The 14,445-nt window shown below is 44.2% G+C and overlaps 1 protein-coding gene across 3 annotated transcripts in view; it reads right to left on the bottom strand.

The window, feature by feature from the left end:
• Positions 1-14,445, bottom strand: part of CREB3L2 (cAMP responsive element binding protein 3 like 2) — a 101,211-nt gene that overhangs the window by 49,280 nt on the left and 37,486 nt on the right. Inside the window, exon 1 of one of the 3 annotated variants that reach the window (XM_015588354.2) lies at positions 5,441-5,565. The exons of the other annotated variants lie outside the window; for them this stretch is intronic. The gene's annotated coding sequence lies outside the window, so the exon portion shown is untranslated. Of the gene's footprint in view, positions 1-5,440; positions 5,566-14,445 lie in introns of those variants that run through there. 3 annotated transcript variants of the gene reach the window in all.

Here is a 14,445-nt window from a genome sequence, read left to right as displayed (position 1 = left end):
GTGTGTGTGTGTGTGTGTGTGTGTGGTGTGCTGGAGGATGAGAAAGAAGTGTTGGTGTGGACTTTGGACTTGATCAGTAGCTTCTCACCTTTTTTTGCTGTGTGGACCCTTTTGAGAATCTAATGAAAGCTTCCTGCCTGAAAAAAATGCCCCCCCCCAACCCCCAGCAACAAGGGGCCTGATTCCAGGTGGCTCACTCACTCCCTGAAGCTTGCCCCTGGTTGGGACTGGAGGATTCCATGGATCCTGGTTAAACGCTCCCAGCAGAGATAATAGTAATAACACACACATAGTTATAGGTCATTGCTGACAACCTATTCAGCTCTAATACCCTACAATTTTCTAAAATGGTTCAGGCAATGGAAAATGGAAAAGCTTTTCAAATTAGGAAAAGGAGGGAAACGCCCTTTCTGCTCCTTGGGTTTGTTCAGCTTTGCCCCTGCTACCCTGCCAGGCAGTGAAGCAGGCGGGGTGCAGGAGGTAAGGAGGGGGCGGGGCGGGCGGTTCAGAAAGCAGAGCCCAGCAGCTCCTGGCGAGACAGCCAACCCAAGGCCTGCCCAGGCTCCACCGTCCGCTCCCCACAAAGATCCCATTCTCCAGGCCTCCTGCTTAGCTCTCAGGCAGGGGAAGAAGGCCTTTTAGTGAGAAATCGGAGTTAGGAGCCTTGCCCAGGGCAAAGAATGTTCCAAAGACTGGAGCCACGCACAGAGGGGATGTAGTGGTGGGCGGGGGGGAGTATGACAACCCTCAAGTCCCAGGACAGGCCTCAAATTTGCTTTAGAAACCAAGGTTCTCCTCCAGCAAAACAGCCTGGATCCTGGAGGAGGGAGGAGGAGGAAGAGGGGAGGGAGAGGGGGGAGGGGGAGGGGAGGGGGGATAGAGGAAGCAAGGTGGCCGGCCCTCCCCTCTCAGCCGGAGAGCACGCCTTAGACCTGAGCTTTCTTGCACGTGGTCTGCGCCCGGTGCATGTGCCCTGAGCACATGCCACACAGAAAATGGCCAGATGTCCCCCAGAAGGAAAAAAAGTGGCTGTCAAAATCTCAAGAAATAAAATAGCTCACAAGTCAAACCCAATTACAATGAAATTTCAAGGGGGCCCAATTTTTTTCTAGTGTAAAAATTTAGGCCCATCTTTCTCTAAATAAAGAAACTTGGGGCTAAGCCTTGGAATTCTATTACACAAGAGATTGGAGGGTTGTTTTCTGTTTTTTTAAAAAGTGATATTTACTTTACTGAAATTTCACAAGCAATAGCAGAATTTTTTTTTTTTTTAAAGAGCCCTATTTCAAATCATACATACTTTGGTTTGCTGTATCCAGATGTGCCTTTCTTCGTGTAAGAACTACGTGAAATAGGTTAATCAACTTACAATGGCATTAAGGGATGGTTAGAAATAGTTCAAATTACAATGGCATTAAGAGATTGCTTATTTAAGGGAACTCTATTATAAATGTATTGGTAGGGTATATTTGTTATAAAAAGACTCACCTCTATTTTGTTTATTATGTAAATAAGAATTTTTACATATGATATTTGCTTCAAGGGAGATGTATCAACACTGATTCCTTTTAAACTACATAATCGTTCTTCATTAAAAAAAGTAATGATGTACTTTCTCCAAATACAGTCCAATCCTGAATGGTCTATACAGTTCTTCCTAGCTCAACATCTGATGTAAAAAAATTCCTTGTTTCATTCTATACAAACAAATCGGTTATGAGATTAAAAAAGAAACACCCAGGAAACACCCAATGCATTCCCTCATATCCTTGAAGGAAGGCATAAGCTAAGATAGTCATTGTTTCTACCCGCCCTTCTGAATCTTACCCTAAAATAACTAAAATCTGGTATTTTGCCATTCCAGAAAAACTTCCGATTATGACAACAGGCTCCCACTCAAACATCGATGAAGACCGAAGAAATGTTGCACGTCAGCTGGGCCCATTCTAATTTGAGAAAATCAAGACCCAGGGTGGTACCTGAAACCAAAGAGTTGAGGGTTAACCTGTTTACACTGTAGATTCTGTAACAAGAAAGATGGTGACTAAACATAAAGATCACCAAACGAATGATTTTCTCCAAGGAATTCTCTGAATAGGACATAATGTTTTGCCATGGGACAGTCCTGTCTCTGAGTCAAGACCCAAGGCCCAAGATGTGAGGTATAAAAAAAATTAAAGGAGCCATAAAATTTTCAGGGGAAAAAAATGGCCTACTCCCTCGAAACCTATCCTTTATGAGCCAGGTATGTCATCGGGATCACTGAGATACTCTTATCCCTGAGTGCCACGCTGGGGGAAAAAGGAAAGCGCTTCAGAAGTACCAGGCTGTCTGCCTTGTTGTTTAAATGCACAGGGAGAGACTCACTGCCAGGAGGCACCCTTACACCCCGAGATAAAAGCGACAGGGATCCCACAGGCTGCCAAACCTGGAGGCCCGGGCAGGTTCTGGCTTAAAGCCACTTACTCTTTTGCTCTGTCACATCTCGCGGGCCTGCTGAAGCATAACAGAGGATCTCAACCATCCGAAGGAGTGTTTTATGCACTGGATGTATGAGCCAGAAGACAGATCCTGGATCAGCTCTGTAATTATAACAGTGACCTTGGGCAAATCACGCACACTCTCTACTCTCTCTGAAATGAGGAAAAATTGGATCTGCCTTCCAAAAGCCTCGTGGAGATAAACTGAATGCACAGATAGGCTGATCCAGACATGGGGCTGAGAACCGTTAGCAGGCCATGACCATGAACATGAAGTAGTGGTGGGCTACTTCACCCTTTTCCACATCGGTGTTTCTTACCTCCAGCTTGAATAGCCAGTTAGCAAATATTGGGAGCGTAGAACCCACTGGCTCTCTGCTCCCGCATGTTCCTTTCTCTCACAAAACCCAACCGGCTAAGGTAATAAACCCTCTTTTATCACCAAACGCTACTAGAATCCGGGAGCTCAACAGCCTGGTCAGGACAGAATATGCTGAGACAGTGGGGAGTGAAAAACCTCTGGTTAATTCTGTTACCCCACACTGCCTGCTCCAAGCTAAGCCATTAATGCCAACCCCATTACTAGAAACAAGCAAACAAAAAAAGATGAGAAAGGCAAGCTCCATTATTCTAAATGAAGAAGATAAAGCGATATTAACTCCCCACAAAAGCAGCAAAATTTGACGCTTCTCCATTCACTCAGAACGATTCCTTTCACTAAGAGCTCAATAAATGTTAGCTGTTTTATTGCTGTTATTACTACATGCCTTACTAAAACTGGGACAAATTATTAAGCATTTCTCTGATCTATCGGCTTATTAGCATTCTACAAAATGATGAGGCCCGTTAAACATCATTTATTCTTAGTGACCTCATACTAGATTCTGATCTGCCATTTGCTCACCAAGGGGCTCGTGTTCAGTTCATCCATCCTTAAGTGGTAAATCTCCCCTTTCCCCTTTTGAAACCCAGGCCCACCTCTCCAGTCTGAGACCTCTCCCAGGCCGTGCGAGTCCTCCACAGAGATCACCAACAACACTCCACAGAGATCACCCACGGCACTTCACGCCTCCATGCATTTCTTCAGCGCCCTTCTGTTTTAACCGGCAATTATATTTTATGCAAAACTCTCACTCAAGCTTTTATAAGAGAACTGGTTATAGTCAAACTGGATTATCATGTTCTCGCTTTGGTGTCACTCCTGACCAAAGAGAAAAGAAGGAAGATGGATGGACGGACGGATGGATGAACGGACGGATGGACGGACGGACGGAGGGATGGAGGGATGGAGGGATGGAGGGATGGATGAGGGGGAGGAGGAAGGAAAGAAAGGAAGGAAGAAAAGAAAGAAGGCCTAGCTAGACAAGCCAAAATAAGCCAGAAAGAAAATGAGATCATCACCCAGTGGGCAGCTGGGAGTCCATGACAGAGCGCCAGCAGAAAGAGAGAAAACAGGGCAACTTGGTGGTGAGAGAATGTCCTGGACGTGCTCAAGCGATCCTGACCCTGGTTCTAAGCACCCGCCTACCGAACCCTCCCCAACCGACGACGTTTCTGGGTTCTCCAGTGTCGCTCTGGCAGCGGAGTCCCGGTGCTCCGAGGGTCTCCTGCCAGGCGCTGTCACCACCAGAACGGTCCCTGCCATCCCACCGCGGCCCTGCCCGTCCTCTTACTGGAATCTGGAAAGACCGGAGAATGTCTAAAGAAGCTGAAAAAAGAGAAGAGAGGCCAGAATCTTCTCTTTCTAAGGAAGATCATAAATGAAATCTAGTGATCTCAGAGCAGTGATGACAATAAGCACACTGAAGCCACCCTACAGTCCTTCTGGGAGACGTGCAAACACCGCACGTTAAAACACGTTGCCAAACGGCTTAACTGGGTATTTTTCTCTCAGAAAACGGTGTAGAACAGCACTTCTACATTTTCTTCACAATTGGACAGTGGTGAATAACTGCTTATTGCATCATGAAGAGAGAACATCTGCCTTCTGGCCGTGAAAGATTCTTTGCCATTACCCACGAAGCCAATGGTCTCTGAAATCACATAGGTTTCAATGTGATAATGATGCAATGTCTTCGAGCGGGTGAGGGAATATTTGGGAAACAAAATCAGGAAAACTTCGTTAATAAATAATACAAGAAGTAAAAGGACAGTGGCGGGTGTTATCAAAGAATGCTGCATTTGGAATCAAAAAGTTTGCATTTAGATGGAGCTCTGTCCCAAACTGGCTCTGTGGCCTTGGGCAAGTCATTTATCCCGTCTGAGTCTCTTTTCTTTGAATATAAAATAAAAGAGAAGGATCAGCTGGTCTCCCAAGTTTCCTGCAGCTCTGACATTCTGAGGCCAGTTAGGATGCAGGCAGCCTCCTCCGCTTCCACTCACCTAAGGGAATAAAACAGCCTGAAAACAAATCTTAAGCCTGAGTCACTGTTCCCTGCAACTCCCTCTCTCTGGCCTTTCCTGAGGCTCTTTTGGCAGAGAACGAGATCCCCCGAGGATGGCTGAGCTAACAGCTGGATAGTACTGACTGATTTCCGCCTTCGAACAGCTGGTCTAGGAGACAAACAACCGAACAGACTTTTATCAGAAAAAATGACTCGACTTTTGCAAGCCAAGTATAGATGGAGAAAAATATCAGACTTAAAAAGTGCTGTATTTTCTCCTGACCCGCACCTCCTCACTTAAATGGACCGATATCCTCCCAGCCTTAGCTATGGAGAACCTCTATGAGAAACGGGAACAGACAGAGAGAGAGAGGTACGAGAGGAGGGGAAGGGAGGGGAGGGGAGAGGAAAAGAGAGGAGAGAGAACCCCAGAAAAATTCATGGCTATGGTTTCAGGATTTCTGCTCCACTCCTTAGAAGAAACCCAAAGTTCTGACGTGGTTAGAAGGTCTCAACCCATCCCTATTGATTGGTATTTTAGCTAAAAAGATTCTTCATCAATTAGGGTTGTCCTACCAATTGTCCTGAGCACTACATGTCAGTAGCCTCCTCTTCCCATCATGCCGACAACCAAAACTGCTACCATTCGTTTCTTAAAGCAAAAGCAGCTTTCACTTTGAAGACTCCGCTGGATCGTGAGGAACCTATTCATTAACTCGGGTTCTTTCCGTGGGTCTGTTTTCATTACTCATGTGAAATGTGGCACTGCGTCAAAAAATTCTGTTGAGGACTCTCTGGGTCATTGAATTATATTCCCTCCACGGCCGAGTGACCCACCAATATCGGAGTGCCCCTTCCCCCATTCATCCTAATACCCTCGCCATTTGCAAAGCTCGGGTTTCTAACAGGTTAAACTTCTAACTAACTTTTAAAGTCTGGGCTTGTAAAAAACTCATCTTTTCCTCACCTTTGTTTAAACAGATTTTTGCCACCAGCAGCCCATTGAGAAGGGAAAGGGAAAGAAAAACAGCAACTCACAAAGCCGTACACAGAGTCTGTGTGTGGAGCGAAGGTGCAGCTGGACCACCTCGCCGACGCGTGATGTCTGCAACGCGCAGTAAAACCGGGCGATCGTGCCAGTGCCATACTCCAGTCTCAACAAAGTGGTTTGTTTGTTAGGACTTCAGGCTCATAAAAGAGGTATTTAAAAACTCTACAAGTAGCCTCGGGAACAGACCAGGGGAAAAGTAAACATGAAGCACAAGTTTTGCCTGTCCGAGCAGAAAGCACTGTGCCAGTGACACGAGAGCGGCTCACAAACGAAGGTGAATGAAGCGAAGGGGCTGAAAACAGGATCGCGACCACCAAGAAAAATTTGCTGACCGAAGATGGATAACCCTGACTTGACAGCTCTCATGTACCAATCAGTCTGTCTGTCTGTCTGTCTGTCTATCTATCTATCATCTATCATCTATCTATCTATCTATCTATCTATCTATCTATCTATCTATCTATCTATCTATCTATCTATCTATCTATCTATCTATCTATCTATCTATCTATCTATCTATCTATCTATCTATCTATCTATCTATCTATCTATCTATCTATCTATCTATCTATCTATCTATCTATCTATCTATCTATCTATCTATCTATCTATCTATCTATCTATCTATCTATCTATCTATCTATCTATCTATCTATCTATCTATCTATCTATCTATCTATCTATCTATCTATCTATCTATCTATCTATCTATCATCTACCATGTATCTGAAACTTCAAATAGCCCATATAAGATTGTTTCAATAAAGTATGGTATGTCTAAGGAAGTAGCTATTAAAAATGTTATTGTAGAAAGCTATTTGTTAATAAAAGTTTGCTATACATCACAATAAAATGTTCACATGATATGTCAAAGTGAAAATATATCACAGAAACTGAATTCTCTATATTTTCAATCACAGAGAATTGTCTGCAAATGCTATATAATGTAGAAATGGATGGACGGATACCTGGCAAAAGTGGACAGCACTTCTGCACAGTGTAACGTGTCTTTTAATTCTTCTTATCTATATTTTCTACAATAAAAATCTCTAGGTTTTTAATGGCCGGGGGGAGCATTTTTTTTTTTTTTAAAGACTCCACTTAATCAAATTAAATGAGACCTGGTTTAAATAATCCTCAGGGAACAAAGAACAGTGAGGATAACTAAGAGGAGACAACACTTTCTGCCTAGAAGATGAATATTCTATATTTTATTCCTGATAAAAAGAAAAAGAGCAACCCATCGGCAGGTGCGGGCTTAAAAGACAAGACTGCTGTGCAGAACAATAACAGCCCATTTTCCCTCTGACGCTTTAAATGTAAAATGGACAGAAATTGCCTCTCTCATCTTGTCCTTCATGTTGACAGCAATGAGGACCCACATCAACTGGGCCTTTCTCCAAAAAGCACGGCTACCTACAGGTGGACTTTCAGGGTTTGTCTTCAGAAACGGCTTCAGTCAGAAACTCTTTATGCAACCAAGAGAATAGAAAACACTGGAAACAAGCTGCTCTTTGGTCAGCTTCTCGCCGGGGTGGGTCCTGACACATCTCCCAACAATCACCCTATCAATAACACTTTTTCTTTTAGAAATCAGAATGTCTACCCTTGACAACTACAATTAAGCTTTCTTCCTTCGATCGTATTTAGTGGTGGTTTCTGTTCTCTCGTGACTCGGATCCACCAGCCATATATACCTAAAATAATACCTTTGCTCCTGCTCTCCAACGCCCTGCCCCCTTCCCAAATGACGGTCTGCTAAATGGAGAGAACAGACCAGCGCTGGCCCATCGCTCTCTTTCCCACGGTAGTAGGCTGAATTCTAAAATTACCCCAAGATTCCTGTGCCCTGGGGGACATACCCTGTAAGATCCCCTTGAGTGTGGCCTGTACGAGCTAGAATGATGGATGGCGCTGTGAGTGCCAGGTTACATCATGGTGAAGGCCATTCTGCAGATGTAATTGAGGTCCCAATTCAGCTGACTTTGAGTTCATCCGAAGAGATATTATCCTGAGTGGGTCTGACCTAAGCAGGTGAGCCCTTTCAGAGAAGATCTAGAAGTCAGAGAGATTCTCCTCCGAGCCCGGAAGGAGCAGGCCACCAAGAGTTCTACAGATGCCAGCAGCTGAATTCTGCCAACAATCACGTGAGCCTGAAAGAAGACCCCACACTCAGTGGAGACTGCCATCCCAGCTGACACCGGAGGGAGTGAGACCCTGAGCAGAGGACCCAGCGAAGCCATGCCCAGACTCCCGACCCAGGGAAATTATGAGATAATAAGTGTTGTTTTAAGCCACAAAGTTTGTGGTAATTTGTTACGTAGCAACAGAAAAGGAATAACATACCCACCAAATGGCCACGTACCTGTCCATTCCCTCACCCACTCTCTTCCCGCCCACCCTCCGAAGATGTTTACGTGGAGGAGGAATAAACCCTAGGATAAATGTTGGGCTGGAGACTGTGAGCTTTTCAGTCAACCTCAAACTGGGGAGTACAGCCCTGCACCCCACCACCCTCCACCCTCCACTTGTCAGGGGTGTGCCACCCTTTCTTAAACCTGATGCTTTGTCTCACCTCCCTCTCTCTGTTCACCCTGGGGAAGTGGAGCTAAGGTGGCAGCTGTGACTTCACACCTGGTCTCTCAGAGCAAAGACTGAGGTTTGAATAAATCTCTTTTTCCTGATAGTCTGGCCAAGACCAAGTTAATTTTTTTTTAAAGAAACTTTTACAAGAAAACTAAGGGGAGGAAGGGGGAAGACTCTGGGAATGAAAGGAGTAGATACATTCACCCAGGACACACTTCTAACGGCGAAAGGCTGGTCACAGCCCAGCTTGGCCGGTGCAGGTCCCGGAATATTCATCTCCGTGCCCACTTCCTGCCCCAGCCTGTCTTTGCAGGAGGTTTACACTGTCCCAGTGTCCCTCCAGCACGACTTGCATTTGAGCTGGCACCTTCCTAGCTCTGGAGCCTGCCTCCCAGGTCCGCCCGCTCTGGTTTCCAGCTGCATGGATGAACAAGGTACTTCCCCATCCGACCTCAACAATTCCCCTCCCAGGCCTCATACTGGGGACCTTACGAGGCAACACTTCTGCTTCACTCACTGTCTTTAGGCCTCTGTGCTCCTGTGTCTTACTCTTGTTCTCATCTCTCTCAGGCTTTGACTCAACTAAGATATATTAAGAATTCACTATGTGTCAGGCAACTATGCTGAATTCTAGAGATACAGAGACACTGACTGTCATGCAGCTCAAGGTCTACTAGGACTGCCCAAAACATGCTCACGAGCCCATTATTAAGGCTGGTATTATTTTATTAATATTAGTATTATACTGTATATTAGCATATTTATTATTTTCTTAATATTACCTTACAGTAATATTATATATTACTGGTATAGTATTCCAACTCGATTCATGGTCAACCTATTTTTGTTAGCTACTGCCCAAGCTTCATTTAGCTAGTAGCCAAAGGAGAACCATCATGGGGACCAAAACTTCCCTATGCCTTCTCTGTCTCCTATAAGTATGCCCTGTGAAGTTGGAAGAAAATGAATGTAATAGCATTTCGATGTCTAAGTTTCACCTCCCTACTGACTTCTCACTATCAGAGTGTTTCCTGGCAGATATCCACTACAAGTAACAGAATGAAACAGAACACTGATTCACCTTGGCCCACGTTAATCAGTGGAGGTAAATATTAACATCTAAGAGGGGCCCCTTGGCTATTCAAATGTGTGCTCTGCTTGACGTAAGAATTCCCTCGTTTGAATTTTTCTATTGCATCCATAAGCATGAGTACTAGTGTTTTACTGAAAAGTAGCCTCATGATAATAAGCTGCCTTAGACCACAAGCTCCTAGAAGTCATTTCAGGTGCATTTTGCTGTCTTTGTTCTGTGACATGCACAACGCAATAGGCAAGTAGCCATTCAAATGAGTTCTGGTGAGGACCATGAAAACGAGCAATGATCACTGGGAATTGTCCATGTCAGTTTTGCTAAGGATAGCTGTGTATGAGTCACTGGAAATATAACGGGACATTTACACAAGAATGGAAAAAGTCCTAAACATGTTACACATGAAGACACCCATTTATCTTGTTGAGAAATGAGTCTACAGCTCACATCAGAGACCAAAGGTCACTCACTGGTCTCAGGGAAGTCTCAAAGGCCAAGCCAGCAAAAGCAGATGTTGTTTTCTCTCAGACAGATACCAGCTATCAAAAGAAATAGTCACTCGGACCTGGAGTTTAGCCTTCAGATTACTGACCCCATTGTCCCTGCCACCGTGAGGTTTACAGTGACCTTTAACAGCACTCCAGCAGTTAGGTTTCATCTGCTAATATCGCACAGATGTTTACAAAAGAAGATGCTGGAAACTGTGTCATATAGGTGTAAACTGAAACTCAAAACGTTTTATAAAGGACCCACATATTCTCATCTAATGGCAAAATTATCAGGAGAAAAGGAATCTTTTTATATTCCCCCGTCCCTAGTAATTCAAAGGTTGGCTGCTCGGGAAGGCTTTATCTAGTTTGGGGAGCTTGTTTTACAAGTCGCTTCTTTATATTTCACTTTTCCCATCGATAAAATGGGCACCGGTGTTATACTGGCCTCTTCCACATCACTTATTTGACCTGCATCTATTATATTTAGCAAACCTCTTCCACCGCTTTATCCAACAGCTAACATGTACATCTAGATTGTCAACATCCCAATTGAGATTAGGAAAAAAAAAAAAAAACTAAGGGAGACTTTGTTAACGTTTATTTTGAAACATTTATGTTTCTTACACTAAGAGAAAATAATGTGTTACGAAAGATCAAAACTAAATAGCTTAGACATTCATGATGCAGAAGCCAACGCCCACCGTTGGCGCCACTGGGGGCCGTAATCTCCAGGCAGATTCGCTAGGAAGCAAAGGTCACTGACAAAGATTACTTATTGATTTTCTTTAAGAATGTATCGATGAGCTCCTGATCCACATAGTTCTTATCATCAGAGGTATGAAGAGGAAAGTAGCTAAATATATTATTTCGTTAAATTCTCAAGACAAATGCACGAATTAAGAAATATTATTATCCTCATTTTACCAGCGAGAAAATGCAAGGTCAGAGAAGTTCTAGAACTTGTCCAAAGCTGCACAGCAGAGACTGTGAAAGCCACTCTCTCTCCCCTATACCATATGTCTCTTGATCCTTCCCAGTGAAAATGCGAACACTGTCATGCACTGTGGGCCATCTGAGGTACTGTGTTTTCCAGTGGGACATCTACTGTCACCAAGCACGCACTGGTCAAAGAAAGGACCGAGACTTACTATCTGGGCCTCCGCAGGCAGGGGCAAAATGCCTGATCGTCACTTCAGAAAGAGAGGTAAGGTCAGGTGTGCTTCCCATCTATTCATATTTGTGTCTTTTTCTGGTAAAATGAAGACAATTCAATCTACCTCACTGTAGAAATCAAATGACACCGACCACATCGAAGAGCTTCAGAAATACTCAAGCCCTCAGAAATTAAGCGGAATTGCCACCGTTGTGCCCGACTGTCCCCTACACAGAGGGCTGTTTCTCGCCTCCTCCTCGCCTCTGAGCTGTTTCCTGGTGGTGTTTTTTTTCAGGATTTGGTTTGTTTGGGGTGGGCAGTGAACAGGAACTGCGGAGGCTCCACAAACACCAGCGCAGAAGCGTGTCCCTGCCCTTCCAAAGCAAGCCATTTATGGTTCGCTTGATCGCGGCAGAGCCAGCCAGGAGAAGAACAATAGAAAAGCCAACCCTCATCGCATGCGGATTCCCCACTGGCAAATCTGCCTACTTGCTGAAAAGATATTTGTAACCCCCAAATCCATACTTAAGGTGCTTTCGCTGTCACTCGCAAATATGCTCAGAGCGACCAAAATTTGACTTTCCTGAAGTGCACATTCTCCGCTGAGGCTGAACAAGGCGACCTTCTGCCTTCTTGCTCTGGCTGTCCTTACTGTAAACAAGTGTCCCTTTCATGGTCCACACAGTGTGACACTTTTCACACTTTTTGCGCTTTGTGTTGGTGATTCTGCTGTTTAAAATGCCCCCCAAGCGTACGTGCTGAAGGGCTGCCCAGAGTTCTCCCGTGCGAGCAGGCTGTGGTGCCCACCGAGGTCTGCGTGTCGGGTAAGCTTGCGTGTTAGGTTAGGCAAGCTTCGTTCACGCATGCGCTGCAGCGATGTTGGCGTGAGTTCGATGTTAGGGGATAGACAAAAATAAAGGTGTCTTTACACAGAAACACACATAAAACGAGGCTCCGTACTGACCGGTGGATGAAAATGTGACCAGAGCCTCGCAGGCATCTATTTCTCCTGGGGGCAATGATTCGGTAGTCACTAATTCAGTGTTCACAGGACTTCAGAGGACATAACGGCCTCCAAATAGAGAACGATTATATTTAGTCATTAAAATTTGTAAGTACAAAATAAAAATTTGAGGCAGTGTGTGTGGGAAAATACCTGGTATGCATTTAAAGGACTAACCTATTAACCATCTAAACCACATACATGGAAAAGACTGGGAAAGAATACATAAAATAGGTTAATTGTGTCTCTAGGTTAGTAGAAATATAGGAGATTTTTCTTTCCTTATTTCTCCAACTTAAGTAATATGTTGTTTTCATAGTTTAAAAATAAAATTTCATATGCGAAATGACTCCTACCATTAACATCTGTGAAAAAAATACATCAATCTTTACTGTCAACTCTATGACTAACGCTGTGACTAGGCAACCACCCCAAAGGTAATTAAAACCATCGGGAGAACTAGTGAGGTTTGAGTCACTTTTCTGAGAAACTTGAAAATGATCTTCCTAATATGGATCTGGTTTATTTATCATCCAACAACACTGAAAGTTCTCTTCCTGTTTCGATTTTTTACTATCACTACCATATATTCAGCCTCCTTCCTAATTCCCTGCTGCGGTTATGTCATGACTTCCAAGCCCTCGAATTCTCAGCCCCTCATCTCAAATGTCACCCCAGAAAGGCACCAGAAAGGCCTCCAACTATAGTCACGAACCCTGTTTTATCATCTCCCTGGCATCTACCATTGTCTGAAATTATTTATCTGTTCCAGCTTTTATTGTCTGACCTCTGCCCGCCTCACTGGACTGTCCGTCTTGCTCATTGTTCCACAGCCGGCTCACCCCACCCACCCCACCCACCGGCATACCTAGAAGGCCGAAATAAATATTTGCCAACTTACTGACTCTTAGTTTTTTTCTCCATCTCCTTTGACCCCAAACCAGCCATAATCATTTATTTACCTATCTATCTTATTCCGGGAGGAGTTTATAGAAATAGGTCAATCATGTAATAAGTCCTCTCAATTTATGCCTGTCGGTAACTTGATCCTGATTTATTTCTGGGAGACAACGGGGTTCAGAGTTAGAGATTTAGTTCTCTAGAACTCACTACAGTTGATTTAAAGTAGGATTTGCCCCTGGTGGTGTTTTGTTGAAAACCTACTTATCACACAGTGGATTAAGTCCAACTCCACAGAACGCATTCCTTCTCTATGACCAAATCACCGTAACAGCCTTCTCCACACACTCCAGTCTGGCTGAGATCCGGGGCACCGATGGATGAATAACAGTGTCTGAGATATGCTATCGGTTTCTGTTAATGTTCTTTAAAAAAGGCCAGGAATCCCCAAAACGTGACCCCCCTGAAAGGGAAGCGTGTGTGAGGTTGTGGAAGAGAGAAGATTTGGGTTGGTGAGGACCTTCTCGAAATCTGACCATGGAGAAATCATTTTACCCCTGTTGAAAAATTTTTTCCAGATATATGTGTTTTAAGGCCATGAAGGGGGTGTACACTGAGCCATTTCTAACATCACATCTTAATCAGAAAGCAGCTGTAATATGGGAAAAATGCTTTACCTAATCCTGTTTTCATGATGGTTTCTAGGCAACTGCTTGATGCATGATATGATCATGGCTTTTCACACAGCCCAGTAATATCACACAGTCATGTAACTTTGCCAGGAGGAAAAAGCAGCAGGGGGCTGTGTGTGAGCAGCAACCATGGAAGAATAAATGGAACCTTCTTGATGAATCATAAGGAGAAAAAAAATCCAGTCAACTCTTAGGAGAGAGAAGATCAAAACCTCGAGAAGCACCCTGCATGGGCCTCCTCCTGGGACTGAGAAGTTCCAGAAGCATTACTAGAATTCCACCCTCACAGGATGATGGTCTGATCATAAATTCCTCACTGGGCAGGTCCTGGTGGAGAGTCACTCCCCAGGCCTGTTAAGTTCTCTAGTGTGAGGTTTCAGGCCAGCCGGGTGCATTGTTCTTGAGCATCTAGGTTAACACGCCTTTGAGATGCCAGAAGTAATACCTCTCAGAGGAGTAACCGCCCTGAAGAGAGCACATTATCTTCTAATGTGATCCCTGCCCGGCTTCTCCCACCCTCATGTAATCTCCCTCACGCTCCCTCCTTAATTTCAAAGGCATTAAAAAAAAAAAAAAAAAAAAAAAAAAACTCAAAAACCGTCTTTCCCTGGAGAG

The sequence above is a fragment of the Pteropus alecto genome, unplaced genomic scaffold, assembly GCF_000325575.1.
Source record: "Pteropus alecto unplaced genomic scaffold, ASM32557v1 scaffold22, whole genome shotgun sequence".
Classification (NCBI taxonomy): Eukaryota; Metazoa; Chordata; class Mammalia; order Chiroptera; family Pteropodidae; genus Pteropus; species Pteropus alecto.
Note: the sequence above shows the minus strand (reverse complement) of the source record. Positions and strands in the feature narration are given on the sequence as shown.